The sequence below is a fragment of the Apis dorsata genome, unplaced genomic scaffold (assembly GCF_000469605.1).
Source record: "Apis dorsata unplaced genomic scaffold, Apis dorsata 1.3 scaffold_83, whole genome shotgun sequence".
Lineage (NCBI taxonomy): Eukaryota > Metazoa > Arthropoda > Insecta > Hymenoptera > Apidae > Apis > Apis dorsata.
This window is the reverse complement of record NW_006263381.1, coordinates 1,040,848-1,051,999: the sequence shown is the minus strand read 5'-3', so window position 1 is coordinate 1,051,999 and position 11,152 is coordinate 1,040,848. Positions and strand designations below refer to the sequence as shown.

The following is an 11,152-nucleotide window of genomic DNA, read 5'->3' as shown; positions in this document are numbered from 1 at the left end:
AATAAATTTAAAAATAATTATAATATATAATTTTAAAATTTTATAATTAATTTTTCGATACTTTATTATTTTTAAAAAAATTTAATGTTTCCATTTTTTCCATTATAGATTCTATTTAATGATTTAGATGTGATTAGGTTAGAAATTAATGATTCTTCATTCATGGATTATTACTACTAGTTGGTAATGTATGATTTTTTATTGTGATTCATCACTTTATCATATCTTTGAATCTTTTAAATCTTATAAAAATATTGATAGAAATAGAATCTATTCATATAGTTTTTTTTTGTTAGAAATTAAATTTTTTCAATGTCAAATTTTTTTTAACATTTTTTTTAATTTATTTGTAATATAATTAAAAATATATGTAATTTTGTATCATTATCTAGAAGTTTTTTAGAGATATTAGAATTGTAAAGAATTAATGTTATTATTTAATATTTTTCGACATAAGAAATAATAATAATAATAAAGAAATAATAACTATTTTAAGTTTATTTGAATAATTATTGTTGAAATTTTATTAATACGATCATTGACGTAATTATGCAAAAAGCACGTCTATGATCCAGATATTTTTTTTTCCAATAATTAATATATAATATATAATATAGTATATATATATTTTGTATTATATATTGCATATTAATTAGTAGAAGAAAAAAATATATCCTCATAATTTGCAAATTGTGATTTGAAAAATGTTCATTTTTCTGTAATAAATTATAGTAGTTTTGCTTCGTTTAAAAAATTTAAATATCGTTTAAAATTCTCTTAGAGAAATTTATAATATAATTTTCAAATGAAATAGAATATTTTTTTAATAATAAGAAAGTTTTAAGTTTTTTAAAATTCATACAAATTATTAACAATTTTTAATATAACATTTAACATTTAATTTTCCATTCATAATCATAATAATTTGATCACTCAACTAAATCAACTTTGATTATATGGGTCAATTTGATTCAAATTCACTTATTTCTGTATTTTTATCAATTTCGTACAAGAATTATTTGTATAATGGATACATAATAAAAAAGTGAAAAAAACATACAAAAAAAAATCTAAAAGTCGGGAATTATTAATACGATATTATCGAATTTTCGATCAATTCTGAAAATTGTTCGCGATTTTCATTTTTCATGAACAAAAAGACGATCACGATGTAACAATGCGTCCCGTGCGATACGAAGATCCGCAATGCAGGGATCTCGAGGGATCTTCATGTTCTTTCTCGACAAGGAAGAGCCTTTTTTTAAATGTTTCTAACGTTCTCTTGTTGCCACGGCCTAATTATGTTTCATCGTGTTACAACACGTTTCGTTGAATCGCAATTTTCAGATTTTTGGAAAACACGATTCTTCGATCCCTAAGAATTTCACGTAGTAAAGCAAAGGAAAAATATGTATTTCTCATTTATAGTGTGATTCTCGCGATTTTTTTTTCAAATTTATCACAGATTAAATGTTAATCTTTTGATTTTATAATCTTGTTTTTTGAATCATTCAGAAGTTGAACCGATCAATTTCTGAAATATTCTTAATCTCTTGAAATATTGGACGAGTCAAGCAAGTTAATTAAATAAAATAAAATGGATGAAAATATATTTTGATTCGAATTCTATATAATATAAGATAAAGAAGTATAAAGATTGTAAAAAAAACAAACTGTAAGATAAATAATTATAAGATTAAAAAAGTAAAATTGACAAAATTCAAGTTATAGATTTCGTTTTATAGATTTTATAGTTTTATACAATTGTTCATTATATGTACATATATTAAGATAAATATCACTTTATCCAATCGGATATTTTCTTTCGAAAATTAATTGGAATTAATGGAGTAAGGGAAATTGAGCGACGAGGAAAGAGGGATTATGCGCTTGAATCCTTTTTAACTATTTAAAGCTTGGACTCCTATAAGATATAATATTCAGGATTGTTGTTGTTTCGTATGCTCTTTAATTTTGGAAAAAATCCAAAGCATCTAATAAATGCGCATCTAATAAATCTACTTCATTCAAATCAGTTTTATTTTAAGGCCATTCTCATTTTAAAAGACAGAATTTTATATTTACAGAAATATATTTTTAATTATGGCGCCAAAGTGTACGATTGATATTATAAATATCTCAAGATTAAATGATTAGTTTCGATGAATTTTGTTTCCCCCTGTGATAATGTCAAATTAATTAAGAATATAGATTTTTTTTTTTTAATGTAATAATTATGTAATAAGAATGATGTAAAAGGTCCAATCTCAAAACTCAGAATAGATAAATTTCTAGTTAGAATTTTCATAGAATTTTCATAATCGTAAGAAATTTTAGAAATTTTTTTATTTATCATCCACAATTTTAATTATTCATATTTTAAATAATTTTCGATCTTTCGCATTTATCACGCTTATTGTGCATTTGTGACGATGGAAAAGTAAAATTGCTAAGAAAAGTTTCACGGTTCTCGACATATTTGTTCTGAGTCCATGGTTCATCAATGGAATCGTTATTCATAAGCGAAATATCGATGAAATATTATTTTATTATTATTATAAATACGCGAATATTATATTATTTGCTCATCGCAGAAATTATATAGGTAATTTTTGTATAGGTATTATAAAATTATGGAATGATCAGCAAAGTTCGCTGCCACGACTTATCTTATCACGCTTTTAACCTTTTATCGAGACTATTCTATATTATTATAAGTAGATATACTTTTGTTAAATCGAAAACGATTATAAATAGATTAATTTAATTTTACATAGTATATTATTTCGTATATTATTTTAACTTTTAATTCAAAATTAATTTAATCATTATATGTAATTTATTACATTTATTTGAATAATTATTTATATATCATATATTTTTTTTAATCTAATAACGTTATATTATCGAAAATTTTTTCTCATTATATTGTTAAAACTCAACAAATATTGAAATATTGATAAAAAGATTATTATCTTTTTTTATCTAATTGTTGCATATTGTTCGTATATCGTTTCAATATTTTTTTCTACTTTTTTTTTTTATATATACTTTATTTTTCTATTATATTTTCTTTCTTTTTTTTTTTATATATACTTTTTTTTTCTACTATATTTTCTTTCTTTTTTTTTTTATATATACTTTATTTTTCTATTATATTTTCTTTCTTTTTTTTTTTTTTTGTAATTAACCTATTGAAATTGACTATGAAATATATATCTACAAGATTGTTATATCTTTATCCACGATAACGATAAATAATGAATAATGCAGATACGAAATATAGATATATACTTTGTAAATTTTCAAGTTTAAATGTTTATTTTAATAATATGTAACGTATAATATTCTTTCTCACTTTCTTATTTATTTATTTTACAAATTGTTTATTCGATTACATCGCAAAAGTTTGCCGAAATTTACGATTGTCATTTGTGATTACGTAATATTTTTACAAATAGTTTATTGTATAATCATTATAAAATTATAAAATTATCAAGGATATCTTAACGGTTAATCTTCACGGTTATTTAAATTTTTTTCGTATATATATATATATTTTTGTTATTAAATATTTCGTATTTTTTAATATTAATTCATCGAAAAGAAAATAAGTAAATTAATCGAATCATTTATAAATTTGTTGATTGTTGAAATAAAATCATATTTGTATATTTCAATATTTGACATGAAATCGTATAGATTTATTCAACAGATGTATAATATGTTTCATGTGAATACGTATTATATTTACGTATTATATTTACAATACTATTCTACGAATATTACGATATTACGAATCATCATTGTGATCTTTCACAAAATTTATTTAATTATTGAACGATAATATAAAATTTTTGTAAAATTTTTGTATCCATTTGCATTATTTGTTTAAATAATATCACGTTCATAAATCGATTATACAGAAAAATAAATTTTCAAATAAAATTTCATTGTGTACAATGGTGTATGTCGATTTAAAAGTTTTTTTATTCAAAATATAAAAAAAAAAATCTTTATGTGTATATACTCTAATTGTTTTTGGATATAATATATAAAAATTGGCAAAAGATTTTTGTGTGAATTGTTTTCTCGAGTTTTCTCAGGTATGAAATTTAAATATAGCTTGATAAGTTTTCCCGGCAAATAAGTCGTTTGTCTCGAGCTCGTGACAACTTAGTTCGACGTTTTGCATGTGAAATCAGTTTCAAGAAACTCGAAGATCTGAATTAAAAACGAGGATATCTTATTTCTCAGATATTTTTCTAAAATATCTTTCGACGGATCCTTCTTTGTTCGTTACATTATTAATTTTCGATTTCAAGTTTTATTTCGGATAAAATATCGATACAATATTTTTATTAAAACGATTGAAAAAGACATTTTTTGACACGATTTATTATTTTTTTTGAAACGATAAAAAAAGATCAAAAAATCCAAAAGCAGCGTAAATAATGATAATAGTGGAGATGTGTTCAAAATTATATTGAGGATTTATCTTGTTTATTTGGTACAGATAATAGATACAGGTGATAATAATATTTCTAGAATGACAAATTTGTTCAAAGAGCACTTTTACTTTATCAAGGATATATAAATTAACTTTGGTAAAATTATTTAATTAATTTTAGTATATTCAGAGAGTTCATAACATTTTACTCAAGTTCAAATATAAAGGAAAAATATTTGTAAGGGATTTTTATAGGGATTTTATAAATAGCTTATATATAAAAACATTTGGTTACCAAATGTCAAAGTGTCGTAATTGCAATTTCTGCATCGTTGACCATATTTTTACATTTTACGCAATGTTTCCATCATTTTTACCGAATTATATATTTATCTTCAACTTTTAATAATTTTCAGATAAAAAAATAATATATGAAAATTAAAATTAGTTATTTCTTGATTTAAGTATTATATACGTGGTTATTTTTTACAATGAAAACAAACAAAAATAGAATAAATTTAAAAATTTTAAATAAAAGTTTTCAAGAAAATTGACTTTGAAAATTTTCCTTAATTGTATATATATTATTATATATAGATATTTGTTCTCAAAAAACAAAGACTTAATTTGTTTTTCAATTATGCTAAATTTTATCATTCATCTTGTATAAATGATCATAATTGTAATTATCGACACGTTTTCTATGAAATCAGATAAAATTATCAGACAAAGCTTTAAAGATGCAACCGGTATTAAAATATTCTTGAAATGTTAATTTCTAAAAGGGGAGTTCTATATAATTAAAGGAAAAAAGTTATATAAATCAGGAAAAAATATTCAATATCATCTTGCGTAAGAATGATTTTTCCACGAATGCGTTTAAATTCTAATAGAAAAATTTAACATTTAAGGAAATTACGCGTTTTTATTTATGAGATAATTTAATTTCTTGATAAATAAAAAATGCTGCGCATTGGAAAACATTTTCATTATTTAAAAATATAATTGTATATATTAATAATGTATAAACAGATATCATCGGCATTTATGAGAGAGATGATAATATTATTTATTCATTGTTTCGTATGTTAGAAAGAAGAAAAATTTGTTATATATAATTTAAGAAAACATATAAAATATAAAAAATATTTGTATTTAAAAAAAAATTTTATAAAAATTTAATATCTGAAAAAATAAAATAAATATCAATATTCATGACCGAAAAAAAATTTGGTATTAAAAAAAAAAAATATGATTGTCATATGACTATAATGATTTACTAAATAATAAAAAATAAAAGTGTTTTTATTATCTAGAGATTATCAATAAATTATTGTGTTATTAACGCGTGGTTCCCCGATGATCGTACAGAAAGCGCATTTGTATATAAAGGAAAGACGCGGGTAAGAGCAGAGGCTAAGAACTTCGTATCTTGGAGGCAACAGTCGTATGCATTGGCGAAAGCATTGCCAGCTATCAGTATTAGTTCGGCCGTCCTCATGTGCGCACTCGAGGCGCTCTACGCGACACCGTTACGACCATTTCATTAGAGAAAAACGAACTTTTACGCGTATGAGACTTCGATGTGATAGAGTGAGGTTAACCGGAACAAAAACAGTATCGGGAAGTAAAATAATTTTAAAACGTTGACACTTGTTTTAATAGCATTAATTAATAATAAAGAAATAAAAAAGATAAAAAAGAAAAAAGAAAAGTGTTTTTCCAAGATACGATTTGTCGAAACAATCGAATGTTTGATTATTCTCTTCCTTGTTTAACCGGTTAATCGATAGAAGATTATTAATAACTTTTATTGTTGCGGCAATAACGTCAGTGTAAACGAACAGTATCTTCTGATTTATGTTTAAAATCTTTTATATACAATCGTTGATGAAAATGTCCAGTGATTGTTGATATTACGTAAAAAATATACGTGCGGAATATGAATCGTGTTGCAACGTAAAGATAAATAATCGAATTAAATTAGTTTTATTCGCATAATTCTTCACAACTCGTGTAATCCATTTGAAATAAGTCATTCGCGAAGCCGTATCGAATAACCGGTCTTTTTTTTCCTTTCTCGTCCTTTGCTTCTGTCAGCGAACGAGTCCGGATATACGCTTGTTTTTCATAACGGTCTGGAAGTAAACAAAACAGTCTGTTCGATCGGTCATTGGTAACAGAAATAGTCCCGATGAAAATGGACGGATATTAACGGTACGATTTTGCATGTGTGTGCATGTGCGTACATATGCGTACGTATATATCAAGAGAAGATAAAAGAGTCGGAAAATCTTGGATTGATATCTAAGAAATCTTATTTAAACATCATTCTTGCGATAAAAATCAAGTAAAATCTTTGTATAATGGAAAATTAATGAAATTAACAGTGTTTTTTGAAATTTCGTGAAATGTGTCATATTGTTGCATCCATGATGGCGACAGGATTTCGCAGGATGTCAAAAAATTGTTCAACGGGACTTGATCTTAAATAAGAACGATCGATTGATTCTGCAATTCTATATTGCATTAAGTTAATATTCTGTTTAAGATGATTTAAAAATCTATCAAAAATTATGAAGATATGGAAATTTTAATCGGATAATCAAAAATTATGAGAAAATTTTTTTAAACATTTATCAGTAATTTTTGTTTAAAAATTTGAATTTATTAACTATTTTTATGTATAAAAAATAATCATATAAAAGTGTCCAATATCAAAAAATTTATATGAATTGAAGAATTTTTAAGAAACAAATTAATCTCGAGCGTTTTCGGCCCGATAAAATTTGAATGAATTGTAGAAGATCAACTTAAATTTTATCATACGCGAGACTATTTAAAGTTGATATTGTGAAATATAAGATGATGATACGTGGTGTGTTGTAAATGTTTTGGCAAATGAGAACATCTTGATATTTTCGAGGATCGAAACTGCTATTGTGACTTTTACAAGGATTAGAAGAACAAGTGTCGCTGCGTCATGGTATGTTTCTCTTTGTTTATGAATATTTTTGGTTCAATGTCATTGTCATTGCCACAAAACTATGACACAATTTATAAATTATTTTTGTACAAAAGTACAAAATACATATAATTCAACAAACAAATTTAAAAATAGTAATTGCTTTGTATATTCGAGTAAAGTTAATTATATCTACTACAATAAAATATAAATCGATTAGTTTCTTCGTATTTTTTACTTATGAGAAACAAAAGCTTTATGAAATAAAATGGAGTACAATTTCTTTTATCAAAGATCTAATTTTATACCAGGTTAATGTATCTCTTTACATTGTGACCAGTATCTAACATTGATAATAATAATCTCGTTTTCCGTTAATTGATATACGCTTCTTTTATGTTTTCTTTATTATTTTTCAAAAACTTTATTTTCTTACAAAATTCGAAAAATAATTTTTTTCACTTCTAATAATTTATTAAAAAAATTCTTAATATGATATTTCATACGGAACACAATGTAAAAAAATATCTTTGTAATATTATTTAGATTGTCAAATTTTTAATCAAATATTTGAAAATTCAAAATTAAATATATGAAAATTCAATTCAAGTGCAATTTATTCAAGCATTTTCGATCGTGTAATTGTGGCATCTAGCAAACGTATATGATTGTCATCGACATTTCTTCGAAATCTACACGACGTGTACTACACAAGATCGATATATATTCTTTTTAGCGTAATAAAACCCGGTAGGCGATTATTAAACGGCAGCACGTGGTACCACGAGTTCGTTCTCCTTGCACACTGATAACGAAGGTTCATAGTTTCCGGGTCAAATGTTGGCCATTCCATTTGATAAACTGATTGACTGTCATCCAAACAGAAGCACGTGGTTCGTAGCTTCCCGGAACGGTGATCGTGAATCATTAAGTTTTCTAAATCTTTCAATTAGGAAAATTAACCGATCTATTGAATCGAGTTAAATTATGGGACATAAACCATTATTAAAATCTTTACTATTACTCGAGTCAATCTTTGCAAAAGCAGTCAATCTTTGAATACGAAATAACTGAACTGAAAATTTATTCTATGGTTGTTAGCTGCTTCTAAATACACTGGAAACAAATTGGTCCGTGGGTGGATGGTCAAGGTCAACCTCATTTTTTTTAATAAAATCTTATATCGTATCGTATAAAGAGTATTGTAAGTTAATTGTTTTATATTTATGTCATTTTTGTCGAATTAATTTTTTGTTCATACATTTAATTTATATGAAAAATAATGAACATTATTTTAATATAAATTAAGATCTAAAAGAGAAATTTTTTATAATGTTAGAACGAATAGTAGCAGTTAAGGTACGTTTAATTCAACGAATGTAGGTTAGATTAGATAAATCAGCATAGAATAATAGCATCGAGTGATTAAGTTCAATGACCTATCCCACAAAATCATTCAAGGCCATTAAATATATTATTAATAAAACGATAAATCGAAAACGATTTTGTTGACAAAGTTAAATTCTTTTATTTATCAGTGATTGTTGTTTTATAACTTTGTTTTATAATTTTGTGAATCTTGAATCGTTTTGTGCAATAATCGTTACGAATATGTGTGTTAAACATTCTCGTTACATTGTCGTATGAGAAAAAATTATATTTTATATTCAAGAAAAATATAGAAATAGAATTTCTGCTCATATATAAATATATCAAAATATATATCAAATATCAATCGAGTTATAAATAATTAAATGAGTAAAAATAATTTTCTTATATACGATTCAATTAATAAAAATTTTTTCTTTTCTATTATTGATTGAAGAGACTATTTTATCAAATATCATTTATAGATTTTAATAAATATTTGTATTTTTCATCTGATTTTGATAGTCTGCGATTCGTTCAGTCTAAAACGTTCCTTTGCAACAAAAGCAAAGCATTCTTTTGTATCATACTCGGTCAGAGCATGCGTATTAAAATATCTTTTGTAGCCTCTGAAAAGTAAACGCTTCAGACTGAGCATTTTGTCGCGATACGTTAGGCACTTTTAACAGCTACATCGTACTTCCTTTTCACCGTTCTACTTCTATTCCTATATCTATTTTTTTTACGTTTTTATTTTAAATTCTTCGATTGTATCTTTTCGTTAAGCATTATCCACATATATATTTCTTTTTTATTTTAGAAAATTCACATTTTTTATGAACATTCATATATTTAAGTCTCTTTTAATATATCTTTCCATTTCAGTATTAGAATTTAGAACTGATAGGATATTTTTAATTTTTTTCAGCATCATACTAATCTATTGAAAGATAATACAATTATTAATTTCATTTTTAAAACTTAATCTTATCTTTGAATTAAATTCGACTATAGTATAATTGTACAGGGTCTTTCGCACGAATAAAGATATATAATTTTTAAAACGGTTGGAACGATCGAAACAAATTATAGCTGTTAAAAAAAATAAATGGCTTCGGATGGCGCGTTCCGGAAGTGGAGGCATTCCAAAGATTTCCAAGATCATTGGCTTTATTCCTTCAAATAAAATCATATATCTTGCTCAATTTATTCTTCACTCTTCATAGTTAAAGGAATAATCTCTCTCTCTCTCTCTTTTTCTTTTTCTTCTTTTATCTCCATTCGAATTGTACAGTTTTCTATATCCAAAGTGTTGATTCGTTAATTCCCTACGGGGAAAGAATTCCTTAAAGTTGATTACACAACGAACAAAGCACGATTACGTAACATTTTCTCTTTTCCCTTCTCTTCGTTTTCTCACTCCCGTTAATCTAATTAAGATAATAAGTAAGCTTTTTTTACTTAAGAATTAGTTCGAACGAGATTTGGTTGCGCGTGTTAAAAACTCGAACGAATTTCCACGGGTTCAGCGCCAAAATCAGAAGAATCTCCATCCATTTCACCCTATTTTTCTTGGATTGGCAACTTGGCGTTATTCTATAATTGAGGCTCGTTAATTTTCCACGTTTTCTGTCGTGCATTGTTGCATTCTGACTGCGTGTACGTAAGTATGACGGTAATAGAATAGTCGTGAAATAATATCGAAATTTTCGAGTTTGAGGATATTTAAAAATAATTATAAATTATATATTGGCGAGAAAATGAGAATAGAGCGATAAAATAAGATTATAAGTGGAAAAGTAAATTAAGATTAGGATAGTAATTTCATCATAACAGTGTAATTATATTCTATATTATTTTCAGAATTGTTTTTATCGCTCGAATCGACGTAGTTATATTCAAAATAGAATTTGCGAAACGATATTTGAATTAAATACACGATATGTTTCCTTATATTGTTGTTATCATTTTATTTTTATCAAGGTATATAAATGCGCCAGATAAAAAAAAGAAGAAATATAAATACGTTGATCTCAGTAAGATATCAACAACAGATAAAAATTCAGATCAACGAATTGCAATTTTGAATGATCACGATTCGCATTTTATTTAATTTTTCCGATGTTATAGAGATGTTATAAGAGAGTGATTTTCTTAATATTATTCTTACGAAATATAAGGAAAAATTCGTCCTCTGTAAATGACGCAGCTGCTTTATGGATCCGTTCGAGCTACAAATTTCCTGGTTTACGTGCGAGCCGCTTATTAAGATAGCATAAGGTTCGCGCAAAAAGTAAATCGCCTTCTTCCTTTGGATCGAGGTCAGTGTTAAACCTACAATTATTTTGACGAATTAGAAGAGGAGCGTG

The 11,152-nt window shown here is 25.2% G+C and overlaps 1 long non-coding RNA gene across 1 annotated transcript in view; it reads left to right on the top strand.

Moving 5' to 3' along the window:
* Positions 1–5,865: 5,865 nt before the first annotated feature.
* Positions 5,866–11,152, top strand: part of LOC102679609 — a 9,229-nt gene continuing 3,942 nt past the window's right edge. The window contains exon 1 of the long non-coding RNA XR_421086.2: positions 5,866–7,436. This is a non-coding gene — a long non-coding RNA (uncharacterized LOC102679609). The remainder of the gene's footprint in view (positions 7,437–11,152) is intronic.